We start from the raw sequence: 13,455 nt of genomic DNA, 5'->3' as shown, positions 1-13,455 counted from the left end.
AACTGAATTTTAAATGATTTATTAATTAATTGCACAGACAGATGTTGGTTTGTTTCCCTTTCATTAATTGAGAGATAGAGGAGCCTGTCCCTTGTTATTTAGTATTTCCTGCATAACAACTTTTGCATGTACACATAAGTAGTACCAGTCACCCTTCTCTCTAATTAGTGAGAACACCACTGGGTCTATGTATTCTCTCACCTGAAGAGACTATGTGAAGTTGGTCTTCTTCACTAAGCACAAATGTGCAGCCTTGAAAGTTGCTCTCCAGTCTGTAGCCATCCAGGGGCAGTGAAGGAAATGGTGGTGTTTCCTTATGGTCACGTTGTGATTGGAGGCTGCTGGTAAGACAGGAGGCTCCCCACCTGTACCTTTCCAAAGTGGAAGTCGACAAAGCTTTTCAGTAGACATCCCCATGTTGCAGATCAATGGCTTGGATAGAGGGTCAAAGTTCTTGTATGCCTCTTCTATCTGGAGAACTGAGAGGTCAGGGAGCGTTCCAAGAAGGGCGCTGTAGAGTGTACTTCTGCAAAGCAGCTGCTGTGGTTAGCCAATCTAAACAATGTACTTAAAACCACCTGAAATTAAATAATTGTATATAGTCAAAGTGTAATAGGATATGACCAGCTACTACACTGCCTATTAGGGAATACTCACCTAATCCCTCCTCCTGCCATGCGCTTTTTGGTGGCCTTGATGATTGACATTTTGCCTATGGGCAGAACCTGTAAAAAGACAGTACAAGGGCACCATTCTAAATCTAATCAAGAGACGATTTAAGTTTTCATTAAATAATTTATTAGCATTATGATGTGATTATAACCATGATGTTGATATGTGGTACAGCTATTAAAACATACCATAGTCCTTGGCTTATGCCACTGCTGCTCGGCCTCTGTGCACACGACTGGTGTTCCCATCTTGGAATAGTAATGCAATTGTGTGGTTGCATAATGCAATGCCAGCAACACATGAACAGTGATGTGTCATTGTTACTGGCTCAGAGGGCTTCGGTACAACCTACGTGGGGATATAAAAATTAAATGATTAGACTATAAAATCACTCAACATGTGCCACTAAATTCATTACAGCAATACAGGTTTAAACTTTTCTATTAAGTGTATATGCCCTTGTTTAAATGTAATCTAATGCATCCAACATAAGAGTTTACATAAGAGCTTACATAAACAGCAAGGAAGACAACTCAACAATTACTACACTAAGAACGGTTTCATAGACATGGGTTAAGCCTAGTTCCTGTCAATGCAGATCTCCACTGACAGGAACTTCTCAGTCTAAAACTAGGCTTAATCTCTGACAGTGTAACCAGCATGTCGTGTGTCACAAACAGCTGACTTTTCACCCTACACTCAAACTGTGTGGTTTCTCATTTTTCCTCATGGACCTGCAGCAGCAAGCCCTTATGCTGACCTCTGTCACTTTGTCCCATAAGGTGAATGCACCAATTTGTAAGTCGCTCTGGATAAGAGCGTCTGCTAAATGACTTAAATGTAAATGTAAATGTCCCAGTTTGAAACGGTTTGGAATAAAAAATAATGAGCAATCAATGTTAGCTAGCTACTGTAAAAGGCATGTCTTAAACTACGTTACAGCTTTGCGTAAACGTCCTTGTCTGGTCTGATAGGCGACTTGGCAATACTGACCTTCATAGTTGAAGTCGGTACTTTACTACATCCTTTTCCCAGCTCTTGCAAGCGGCTTGAGTAAAACAGTGCCATGGTTGGTAAGGGAGGGGTGCGTTGGCTAATTGCTAGCCACCTTACTAGTTAGCGTGTTAATAGCTAGCTAGCTAAGAGACAACAAAAAAACTGAACACAGAAATTTCAACAAGACATATTTAAAAAAAACGCTCCAGAAATATGATTATATTAATATACTGTGATAATGATAAAACGAGCGACTTCGATGCAAGTATGGCTAAAACCAGGCTGACAGGACGCGATCGGAACATGAAGCTATGTATCGGGTAGGAAGTAAAGCGGAAGTGCGTGTTGCTACATTGTGAAAAATGTATATTGGCCCCTCTTTAATGGCTGCAAAATAGTTGTAAACTCTGGATTAGGAAACTAAGTTTTTCTGAGTAGAATGGACCGATCATTTACTGTGACACAATGTACAGGCAATAATGTAAGGTGCAATAAGTGATTGTGACTTAATTATTCTTTGTATGATAAATAGTATAACGTATATTGATAATTGTGCACATTTACCATCATTTTCTCCCTAATTATTAATTTACAAAGTATACAGGACAGGTCTCTTATTCTGAAAGATTCCAAAAATCCATGACCCGGAAGTACTTATTCTTGCCTGCTTTACGGCGGTCAAGACACAAAGGTAACTAGCATTATCTAAACATGTCTAAAATACAGTTGTTGAGGGTGTTTCTCAACGAGCGATTAGCAGTTGCTGTTGATGAGATATTCGGGGCAGTTGAAAAAACAATAACTGAGTACCAGGAAGAAGTTTCCCGTTCAAAGGATGAAAACGACCGTCTGCAAAGGCTGCTTGAAATCGCCCTTAAGCCACAGTTAAAGCTGCACAGAGCAGGTTTGGGTCATTCGTTGGTTTGTCTAGTTACCTTGAATTGTATTTTGTATGTAACAAAATACGATTCTTATCAGCATTAGCGTTTTCTATTTCATGCTGTAAACTCACCTGCTGTCATTGTGTATGATGGTTGCAGTCTCATGACAACGTTTGCGTTCTACTTTATTCAGACCTCCAGCAGCTCACTTTCCGTGTGTCTGAAGAGGTTCACCCTGATCAGCAGTGTGTGCAGGAGTGGAGCCCCAGTCTGGGACAGGAGGACCCAGAGTTCACACAGATTAAAGAGGAGCAGGAGGAACCCAGAACCAGTCAGTGGGAAAAGCAGCTTCAAGTGCTAGAAGATGATACCAAAGACTCCATATTTACTCCTGCTTGTGTGAAAGGTGATTGTGATGAGAACCCAACTCTGCACTCATATCTTTATCATGGTCAAAATGAAGTTAACGGAGAGAGAGTCTCTCTACCCAGCACCTCAACTAAACAGATCAATACCGAACCATATGAAGAGGATTATATGTTATCAGAACTAACCAGTGACTCTCATACTCTCGCTGCAGTAGACTGTTCTGCAGTTCAGAGAGAAAACAGTGAAATTGTCAATGGGATGGAAAGTGGAGTCCCTCAGTCAGGTTTTAAGCGAGGAAAATCAAATAAAACATGGACAGTAAAAAGACAGAGCTCTCGTGTCAATAAGGGTAGGAATTCCACAAAGTCCTCCATTCTGAAATCACCCAGTCAAAGTCATAATGCTCCTTGTCATTGTAAGGTGTGTGGCATGTCTTTTCATTACATGGGTTCTTTAGTGAATCATGTTCAAACTCATACAATGGATAAAGAACATCCTTGTGGTGTGTGTGGAAAATGCATCGGATCCACAGAAAGTATGAAAGATCACCTTCAAATTCACAGTGCAGCTAAGTTTTCTTGTAATGTTTGCAGTAAATGTTTTACAAGGAATAGTAAGCTGACAGTGCACATGAGGACTCACACAGGAGAGAAACCGCATCACTGTCGTGATTGTGGCCAAAGATTCAGCACTGGGTCCCATCTTAGAGTGCACATGAGGACTCATACAGGCGAGAAACCATATGTCTGTCCTGATTGTGGCATAGGCTTCTTTCAGAGTGAACATCTGAAAGCACACATAAGGATCCACACAGGAGAGAAACCATACCATTGCCGTTTTTGTGACAAATGTTTCAGGACTGGCACCAATCTGACAGGTCACATGAGGACTCACAGGGGAGAAATCATTTAGCTGTATTCTGAGAAAATAATGTTGGTGGTCTGAATTTAGCAGAAGTTGGATTTTGTCATTGTTGGACATTATGTTTGTCAGTATCTAAGAAGCACTCATGGCTCAAAGATTACATTGTATTCTTTATGAGAAAAAAAACCTATAAAAACATAAATCCTCGCTATATCTGCAACTGTTATACCTCTGAACAGGGGAAGTATAGAAATAAATCGCACGGAGATGTAGCTTCGTCTTCAAGTCATTTGTAATGAGTGTTTTTCATATAAAATCCATCAACCATTTACATGGGGTGGCAGGTAGCCTAGTGGTTAGAGCATTGGACTAGTAACTAGCAAGATCGAGTCCCCGAGCTGACAAGGTAAAAATCTGTCGTTCTGCCCCTGAACAAGGCAGTTAAGCCACTGTTCCTGAGTTGTCATTGAAAATAACAATATGTTAACTGACTTGCCTAGTTAAATAAAAGGTAATTCTTTTTTTTTAAATGTAGAAAATAGAATGTTGCACAAAATATGTTCTCTCAAATGACATAGCTGTTACAACTGTTCAATAAACCAGTATTGTCTTATTTATACATTACAATGGCTCATTTAATTCTTTTTTAATTATCCCTCTTTAAATGCTTCCTATCAAAACATCCAAGAGGATCATAATGAGACCTTCCCGGACTATGATCAATTTCCACCACTGCATCCCTCTACTAGCTTGAACCAGAAAATGGATGCTCATTGTCTCGACTCCAGATGAGTGTAAATGGATGCATGCCTTCTTACCCCGCGTCCAGACTTAAGACTTTCAAACCACTTAGAGCCCCTGTACCAGCATGTTTTCTGCCAGGGGCTTGGGTGTTCCCTCCTTGGCTGTGGATGCCCCTCCAGCTAACTCTCCCTGTCAATCAACTGCCTGGGCACAGCCTGGACCACTGCGTCCCCACTGCTCTCTGGATCAGAGCTCTGTCCCTTTGGCTGTTGTGGCCTGCACACAACCGGCTTCTCAGCAGCCCTCTCTTCTCAGGTGAGTACTGTGGCTCTGGCCTCCAATCTACTTCGAGACATGGCAGAGGCCGGATCATTCCAGCAATTGTGATAGGGAGTTCAATGGTGAGGCATATATCTGTACCTGGGGCAAAGACTTCGTATTCCTGGGGCAAAAGTTCAGGATATCGCCAGGTTGCTTCCTGAGGCTGCGAGTCAGTCACCGGGGGCTGATACCTTCATGGCTCATGTGGGGTCAAATGACATTATGAAGGGCAGCTTAGAACAGCTGACGATGGATTTTAAAGAACTGACAAACACCCCATAATATCTGTCCCTCTGTCGTAACGTATTGATTAATGCGACGACTGCTGTTCATCGAATGATTAACTGTTTATAATTACGGGATTCAATACATTAATATAGATTTTACAGCAGTCGCTAATTAATTAATTTCTTCTACAGTCATCCTGAACGTCGCATAATACGTGAATCTGCACAAACCCGAGTCTCACTAAATCATACCGTACAACACCAATTGAGTTGATTATTTATTTACTAACAAGCTAAATGACAATATAATATACACAAACACACAGTCTAGGCTATTTATTAGAACTTAGTACAATGAAACATGTCCCTAGTGGGCCAACACAATAGGACACGTGTTACCCAAAATGGGTAATTTAGAAAGAGAGTGCACGACAGAAAAGCACACTTGGATACATTTGTAAACTATGCTTAGTTTAGCCCTAACACCTTGCCCCGCTCTTATGGGTCTGAATATAATGGTGTAATTACTTGTCGAAGGTCTCCGATGGGGTGTCTCTTCTCCTCTGATGGCGGCACTTCTTCCGTTACCAGGTGTAAGTCTCTGATTGTCCACACGATGTCAGTGCCCTTTCTGTCACGCGGAATGACGCTGTTGAGACGAAGCAGGCACGGGGAGTAAAACATGTAATTATAACGGACAAGACAGGAACCGCGTCAGAAACTAAGACAAAAACAATCAATGAAGCAGCAGGGAACAGAGCTAGGGAACTGACAAATATAGGGGAGGAAATAACAGGTGATAAGTGAGTCCAGGTGAGTCCAATAACGCTGATGCGAGTGACGAGGGAGGACAGGTGTGAATGATGGATGGCAGGAGTGTGATGCAGGGTAATCTGGCAAGCGCCAGGGGAAGGGAAGAGCGGGAGCAGACGTGACACTTTCTCTTAGTGGTTTGTTTCCTCGCCCTCGTTCTGAAAAGGGGTCTTCTCCGGACGGCTAATCAGCCGTGTATAGATGGTTCCAGCGTGGGAATAAAAGCAGTGTAGACACACGATTCCTTAGATAGAATAACCGGCTGGTTCTGCTTGAATTCACCAACTTAGACACAGCTACTCAACCTTAGCATAAATTGTTAAGAGGTTATTTTGTCTTCTTCAACCTCGTGTTGCGTTTTGGGGTTGCGACTACTCGAACCTTGGCTGCAGCGCATGGTCACCTCGTCTGAATTGTACATTCTTAACTCACAAGTTTTATACACTCGGGTCAGAAAGGGGCGTTTCTGTCTTTATGGCAAGTTCTCTGGGCCTAACTAGTTACGAGGCAAGGTATGGATTTTACTCAGATCCAATTTAGACAACTAACTTAACATTTCATCTTTACAAAAACATTCTATTTGATCTGGACATTTTCCACACAACGTACAGGATACAAACATTAGGTACATATTATGAAAACTCTTCAAGTTACAATGTTTTCGTTATAACGTCGTCATTTAACTTTTAATAACAATAAATACAACATTAATTTTCATATTCCATCTATCGTTGTTTCCACCATTTATGGCATGTTACTGTTCTGAGGTAGGTTCTCCACAGGGCCCAGTCACACATTACAATCCTCCATACTGAGAGGACAAAGGATTCGTCTGCTGTTTAAAGATTTACAATGGGCATGAGGTGCCATAAACATCCCCCCCCCGCACGGCAGAGAGATGTCTTTGTAGGACTGTGCTCCATGGTATCCTGACCCGAACAGGCCAGTCATGACACCTCCCTAAATCGTGGCATTGAACAGTTGAGCAGACTTTGATCCCTCCACAACTGGCTATGAGACTGTTGCGGCTCTGCGGGTGAAACATTTATTGACAATTTTGATACCTTCTGGAAACAAAGCTTGTATTATAAGGAGGATGGGACCCACCCAAATCATTTGGGTTCCTGGATCCTTTCATAGCATTATAAGGCTGCGTGTTGAGACAATTACTTATCAATGACCCAAGTCCAGCTCATTTAATCCCTACCATAATGTTGCTGAGTTGTCATAATGTTTCAGCAAATGTACATTATCCTAGGGGCATTGGAAGACACAATGTAAATAACCCAATTTATGTCCCTCTTACTGCCCGGAATGCCTCTGCTGATCCTACAGCTATTGTATGCAGTAATCATATGCCTATGAACCAGAGTAATACTGTTAGCACTGAGGTGGTGTGCACTAGTAGGAAGTCCACTGTGTGCATCTCACCCTGCACTAATAAAAATAACTAGAGTATGTCTACCTCTGCTAAGCTTCCCAGTAAAGCAAGAAAAATAATCAAGCATCCCAGAAAAGTGTTTAAAAAAATTGCCCACGTTAACATATGTAGAACAAGGTTCATTGAATCAATAATTTGCTAGTAACAGATTACATTCATATTCTGACTATCTCTGAAACTCACTTAGATAATACCTTTGATGATCTACAGAAAATACAGAAATGCCAAAGGTGGAGGTGTGGCAGTTTATATTAAGAACCACATTCCTGTAAAGATTAGAAAGGATCTCATGTTAAATACAGTTGAAGTACAATGGTTACAGGTGGCCTCACCTAAAGCTCATTCCGGTGGGAAGCTGCTATAGACCACCAAGTGCTAACAGTCAGTATCTGGATAGCATGTGTGAAATGCTTGATAATGTATGTGATATCAATAGAGGGGTATACTTTTAAATATTGACTGGCTTTCATCAGGCTGACCACTCAAGATAAAGCTTCAAACTGTAACTAGTGCCTGCAACCTGGTTCAGGTTATTAATCAACCTACCAAGGTAGTTACAAACAGTACAGGAATTAAATCATCATTATGTATTGATCATATCTCTACTAATGCTGCAGAAATGTGTTTGAAAGCAGTATCCAAATCCATCGGATGTAGTGATCACAATATAGTAGCCATATCTAGGAAAACCAAAGTTCCAAAGGCTGGGCCTAATATTGTTTATAAGAGGTCATACAATAAGTTTTGTAGTGATTCCTATGTTGTTGGTCCGCGGTGTGTAATGACGAGCAACCAGACGCTGCACTTGACACATTTATTAAATTGCTTATCCCAGTTATTAATAAGCTTGCACACATTAATAAAATGACTGTAATCTTTTTATTCACACCCACATAGATAACTTTTTACTATCGACCCAACTGTTTCATAGAGTGTTAGATACCGATTATCTTCCCAGATTGCTTAGTGACCATTCTCCTCTGGTATTATGCATTCTCCAATTATATTTATGCTGCAGTAGTTTATGTGTCGGGGGCTAGGGTCAGTCTGTTATATCTGGATATGTTATATTTCTCCTGTCTTATCCGGTGTGAATTTAAGAGTCTCTCTCTCTCTCTCTCTCTCTCTCTCTCTCTCTCACTCTCTCAGCCCTAGGACCATGCCTCAGGACTACCTGGCCTGATGACTCCTTGCTGTCCACCTGGTCGTGATGCTGCTCCAGTTTCAACTCTTCTGCCTGCGGCTATGGAACCCTGACATGTTCACTGGACGTGCTACCTGTCCCAGACGTGCTGTTTTCAACTCTCTCGAGACAGCAGGAGCGGTAGAGATACTCTGAATGATTGACTATGAAAAGCCAACTGACATTTACTCCTGAGGTGCTGACCTGTTGCACCCTCGACAACCACTGTGATTATTATTATTTGACCCTGCTTGTCATCTATGAACATTTGAACATCTTGGCCATGTTCTGTTATTCTCCACCCGGCACAGCCAGAAGAAGACTGGCCACCCCTCATAGCCTGGTTCCTCAAATAGGTTTCTTCCTAGGTTCTGGCTTTTCTAGGGAGTTTTTCCTAGCCACTGTGCTTCTACACCCGCATTGCTTGCTGTTTGGGGTTTTAGGCTGGGTTTCTGTACAGCACTTTGTGACATCAGCTGATGTAAGAAGGGCTTTATAAATAAATTTGATTGATATTATCAATAACCATTCCTACCAAGGTAAATGGAGCATATAGATCGAGACTAAATTCTACACTCCTCAAGCAACCTGAATTTTGTGCATTCATCAAAGAGCAGATCAATATTTTTACTTTGACAAACAAACCCTCCGCTCCTGACAGTTTCATTCTTTGGGACGCATTGAAAGCCTATCTGAGAGGACAGATAATTTCCAATACAAAAGGGTTGAAGAGAAAACACAGTGCCGAACTGAATGTCCTTGAATCTGAAATCTCTGAGCTAGAGAAAACCTACCAAAGACGCTAGACGAAAGACCTATACAGGCTTTTGGTAACAAAAAACTGAAATATTATATTCTGAACACATATCAAGCTGAGAGGGCCATCACTAAATCAAAACAGCGTTATTACGAGCTTGGAGAAAAAGCACACAAAGTATTGGCATGGCAACTGAAGGCAGAAGAAAGTAAGAGGACAATTAATGCTATAGAAACTCTTACTAACGAGATAACTTTCAATCCTACTGAAATTAATGATACTTTTAAGAAATATTACAAAGACCTCTATACTTCCCAATCAAACGATGATCTATCAGGAGATCAACTCTTTTCTCTCCTCTCTCAACCTCCCATGCCTGTCAGAGGAAGACCGAGAGCGCCTGAGTGAACAGTTCTCAGTCCCTGAATTGTTGGAGGCCATTAAATCCTTACCTTCTAATAAATCTCCTGAGGAGGATGGCTTCCCTCCAGAGTTCTATAAAACATTTAAGGAGCTGTTGGTTTATGCACCGTGTTTGTAAATTTGATAAAATCACTCTACAAATCTCCTAAAGCTAGGATTGCTACCAATGGGATTACTTTCTCCTCGTTCCCTCTCTATAGGGGGAACAGACAAGGTTGCCCAATTAGACCCCACCTCTTCGCCCTCGCCATCGAACCATTGGCTGAGGCTATTAGAACGTGCCCTGACATACATGGCTTTGAGGTGGGCCCCCATACCCATAAGTTATCACTTTTTGCGGACGACCTTATCTTATTTCTAATGAACCCAGAACATTCCCTCTCTCACTTACAGAACCTATTACAGTATTATAGTTCTTTCTCTGGATATAAGGTACATTTTGATAAAAGCTAAATCTTACCATTGTCTGTCTTTGACCATTAAGCATAAGTTTCCTTTTAGATGGTTGCATATGGGCTTCACATATTTGGGCATAATGGTGGATGGTAACCTGAACAACCTCTATAAACTCAATCTGGCCAGCTTGTTGCAAAAGGTGGATGGTGACCTGTGTAAATGGATGGACTTGCCTCTCACTCTACTGGGTAGAATTTATGTAATTAAAATGAATGTCCAGCCCAGATTTCTATATTTGCTTCAATCTCTCCCTATCCCTGTGCCTGCAGCATCATTTTCCTCTCTCAACAAGCTGACCAGACGGTTTATCTGGCACAGCAAAACCCCTAGGGTTAACTTGGATAAGTTGACCCTTGATTACGGTCAAGGGGGCTTAAATCTCCCCAATTTTAGAATGTATTACTGGTGTCGTGTCTTTGGGGTTACCATTAAACTGAAGATATGTTTATCAATTAGCTCCCTGTAATTATTATCACGCGATTAAACTGATTAATTGTTTAATTGTAATTAACTAGGAGATCGGGGCACCAAGGAGAATATTCAGATTACAAAGCTATAATTTTCCTAATATAACTTTCCTGTACTATAATATTCTATTCTATTATAGTATAGGCCAATTATCTTGTGGTTTAAATGGTGTATTTACCTCTAGTCCAGTCTCATTCCAAAACGTCGTAAATTGTTGTATCTGCACGAACCCAGTCTTTACTAAAATCATCCATACATCAATTGTCTTAAAATCATTTATTTACTACCCTAAGTAATTAACAGAAAAACATACAAACAGTAATTATCGTCACAGAGGATTGGTATCGGAATGTGCCCTACTGGCTAAACAGGCAGGTCGGCCTGTTGAACAATGGATCATAAAAGGTCGGCAGAGAAGTTACACAGGGTTCATTAATATTAACAATTGACAATTGAAGGCTCACTCATTCGGGAACAATTGCAATCAATATATATTTACGCTCAGTGTGTCGTTCTGATTCTTGTTGGAGAGTAGTTCTGTTGGGGAGTTTTGTCCGCGTTCTCTCTCTCTCTCTCGGTTAGAATGGATCTTTCAGAGCGACATTCATTAATGTCGTCATCGAATGGTTGCTTCGTTGGTCTTCGCGTTCAATGATATAATTTACTTAGCTGCAGACTAATAATTAATATCAAAGACTTGTTCTTATTCTGTCAGTATCGATAGTCTAAAAGTTAACCACGTGGTATGGTTCACTTTCAGTAGAGGAATTGGAAGGTAAAACCTATTAGCCAACGGAGTGTAGGCCTGGTCTCAAGAAATGTAAATCCGGGGGTGTTTTATAGTGCCCATAGAACAGCTTGTCAAATGACGCCTGGTCCTGTATGGGTCCCTGGGGGCGTGCCTATGACTGAGTTAGATTTGGTTACAGAAATACAATTCTATCACATTACATCAGTACATAGCATCTCAATGTCTTACAAAAGCTTTATCCTTATTAATACATTCCATACACCCATATGATGCAGTCTTAAACTGAGTCTATTATATAAACAGTTTTATGGTAATATGGCTATATTGTCTCTTCTGAGTATCACAAAATGGTACCAAGTGGATCAGTTCGTAGCTGGATTCTTCACCAATCTTCCATACCTTCTCCAGAACACAAAATGTCGCTTGGCTCTCCAATTCTATGAGTTGGAAGAATTTCCTGTGTCTCTCTATGGGCCATGTGGCCAGAGACTCTCCTGGAATTTTAGAGTTTTTACGACCCTTTACACACAGGGTGGATTGTGTGCAAAAGGGAGGGGTCAACTGTCCTCCCTGTACCAAAAGAGGCCAACGTCATGACACTGGGCTGCGCAGTCTAGATTCCTGGCTCAGAGGTTTGACAATGGTTCTTCTCCCTCATGGTTGAACATTGAAAAGTTTGAGGTAAATGAGGACACTGGGGCAGAATTGTTTTACAAATGGGACAGAAAATCTATACAAACCATCACAGACAGCCCTTTAATTATACATTCTGTCCTGGCATGGTGCAAACTGCATGAGCTGTTCAGACGAGAGGGATTTCTTTCCCCTAAAACCCCTCTATGGAACAATAGATTGATTCCTATGTTTTTCCAGAATAGTAACTTTAGACCATGGTCTGATAAGGATATCACTCTTCTGGAACATTGTTATGAGGAGGGAATTCTTATGTCTTTCGAACTGCTGAAACAGAAATACCACTTGTCTAACAGGGACTTCTTTAGTTACCTACAACTACGAAATTTTATTAGGGTAACTCTCAAGGGACAATGGGACCTACCTAAGATGTCACCTATTTAACAACTCTGCCATGCAGACTAACCACTGTTCAAGACCATTTCCCGTGTTTACGATGCTCTTATGTCAGGACTAACACTGCCTGAGCTAGACAAACCCCGACTTAGATGGGGAAAAGATCTGGGTATTAATCTTGATGAGGGACTATGGAGAGACCAATGCAGGAATGGTGTTACTTCCACATTGATCTCCAGATTAAAGGTTGACTGATTAATTGGCATGGCCGATTAATTAGGGGCGATTTCAAGTTTTCATAACAATCCGTAATCGGCCTTTTTAGACCACCTGTTACGCGAGTGCAGCATCAAAAGGACCTTGTGGCTGAAAGGAGCCAAGGTAAGTTGCTAGCTAGCATTAAATTTATCAAAAAAAACTATCAATCTTAACATAATCACAAGTTAACTACACATGGTTGATGATATTACTAGGTCAACTAGCTTGTCCTGCATTGCATGTAACCAATGCGGTGCCTGTTAATTTATCATTGAATCACAGCCTACTTCAACTTCGCCAATCGGGTGATGATTTAACAAAAGCACATTTGCAAAAAAAAGCACAATCGTTGCAGAAATGTACCAAACCATAAACATCAATGCCTTTCTTAAAATCAATGCACAAGTATATTTTTTTAAACCTGCATATTTAGTTAAAATGTATTTTAAATTAATGTTAGCAGGCAATATTAACTCGGGAAATTGTGTCACTTCTCTTGCGTTCAGTGCAAGCAGTCAGGGTATATGCAGCAGTTTGGGCCACCTGGCTCGTTGCGAACTGTGTGAAGACCATTTCTTCCGAACAAAGACCGTAATTAATTTGCCAGAATTTTACATAATTATGACATAACATTGGAGGTTGTGCAATGTAACAGCAATATTTAGACTTATATGGAACCGGAAAGAATAAACGTTTTGTTTACAAAAATATAGTTTCTGGATTTGACCATATTAATGACCAAAGGCTTGTATTTCTGTGTGTATATTATATTATAATTAAGTCTATGATTTGATATTTGATA

The 13,455-nt window shown here is 40.8% G+C and overlaps 1 long non-coding RNA gene and 1 other non-coding gene across 3 annotated transcripts; one reads left to right on the top strand and one right to left on the bottom strand.

Annotated features, from left to right (window-relative positions):
- Positions 1 to 3: 3 nt before the first annotated feature.
- On the bottom strand, positions 4 to 1,996 carry LOC106561297 (uncharacterized). 2 transcript variants are annotated; one of them, XR_001318768.1, is made up of 4 exons: positions 1,666 to 1,996; positions 861 to 1,020; positions 658 to 725; positions 4 to 578 (listed from the first exon to the last, which is right to left on the bottom strand). It is a non-coding gene; the product is annotated as an uncharacterized LOC106561297 (long non-coding RNA). The 2 variants fall into 2 exon arrangements; XR_001318767.2 differs by having other exon boundaries at positions 4 to 526; positions 1,666 to 1,992.
- Positions 1,997 to 2,262: 266 nt separating this feature from the next.
- Positions 2,263 to 4,403, top strand: LOC123723681 (uncharacterized). Its single transcript, XR_014379107.1, has 2 exons — positions 2,263 to 2,572; positions 2,743 to 4,403. It is a non-coding gene; the product is annotated as an uncharacterized LOC123723681 (transcript).
- The last annotated feature ends 9,052 nt before the right edge of the window (positions 4,404 to 13,455 follow it).

Source organism: Salmo salar, chromosome 10, assembly GCF_965601325.2.
Source record: "Salmo salar chromosome 10, fSalSal1, whole genome shotgun sequence".
Classification (NCBI taxonomy): Eukaryota; Metazoa; Chordata; class Actinopteri; order Salmoniformes; family Salmonidae; genus Salmo; species Salmo salar.
Note: the sequence above shows the minus strand (reverse complement) of the source record. Positions and strands in the feature narration are given on the sequence as shown.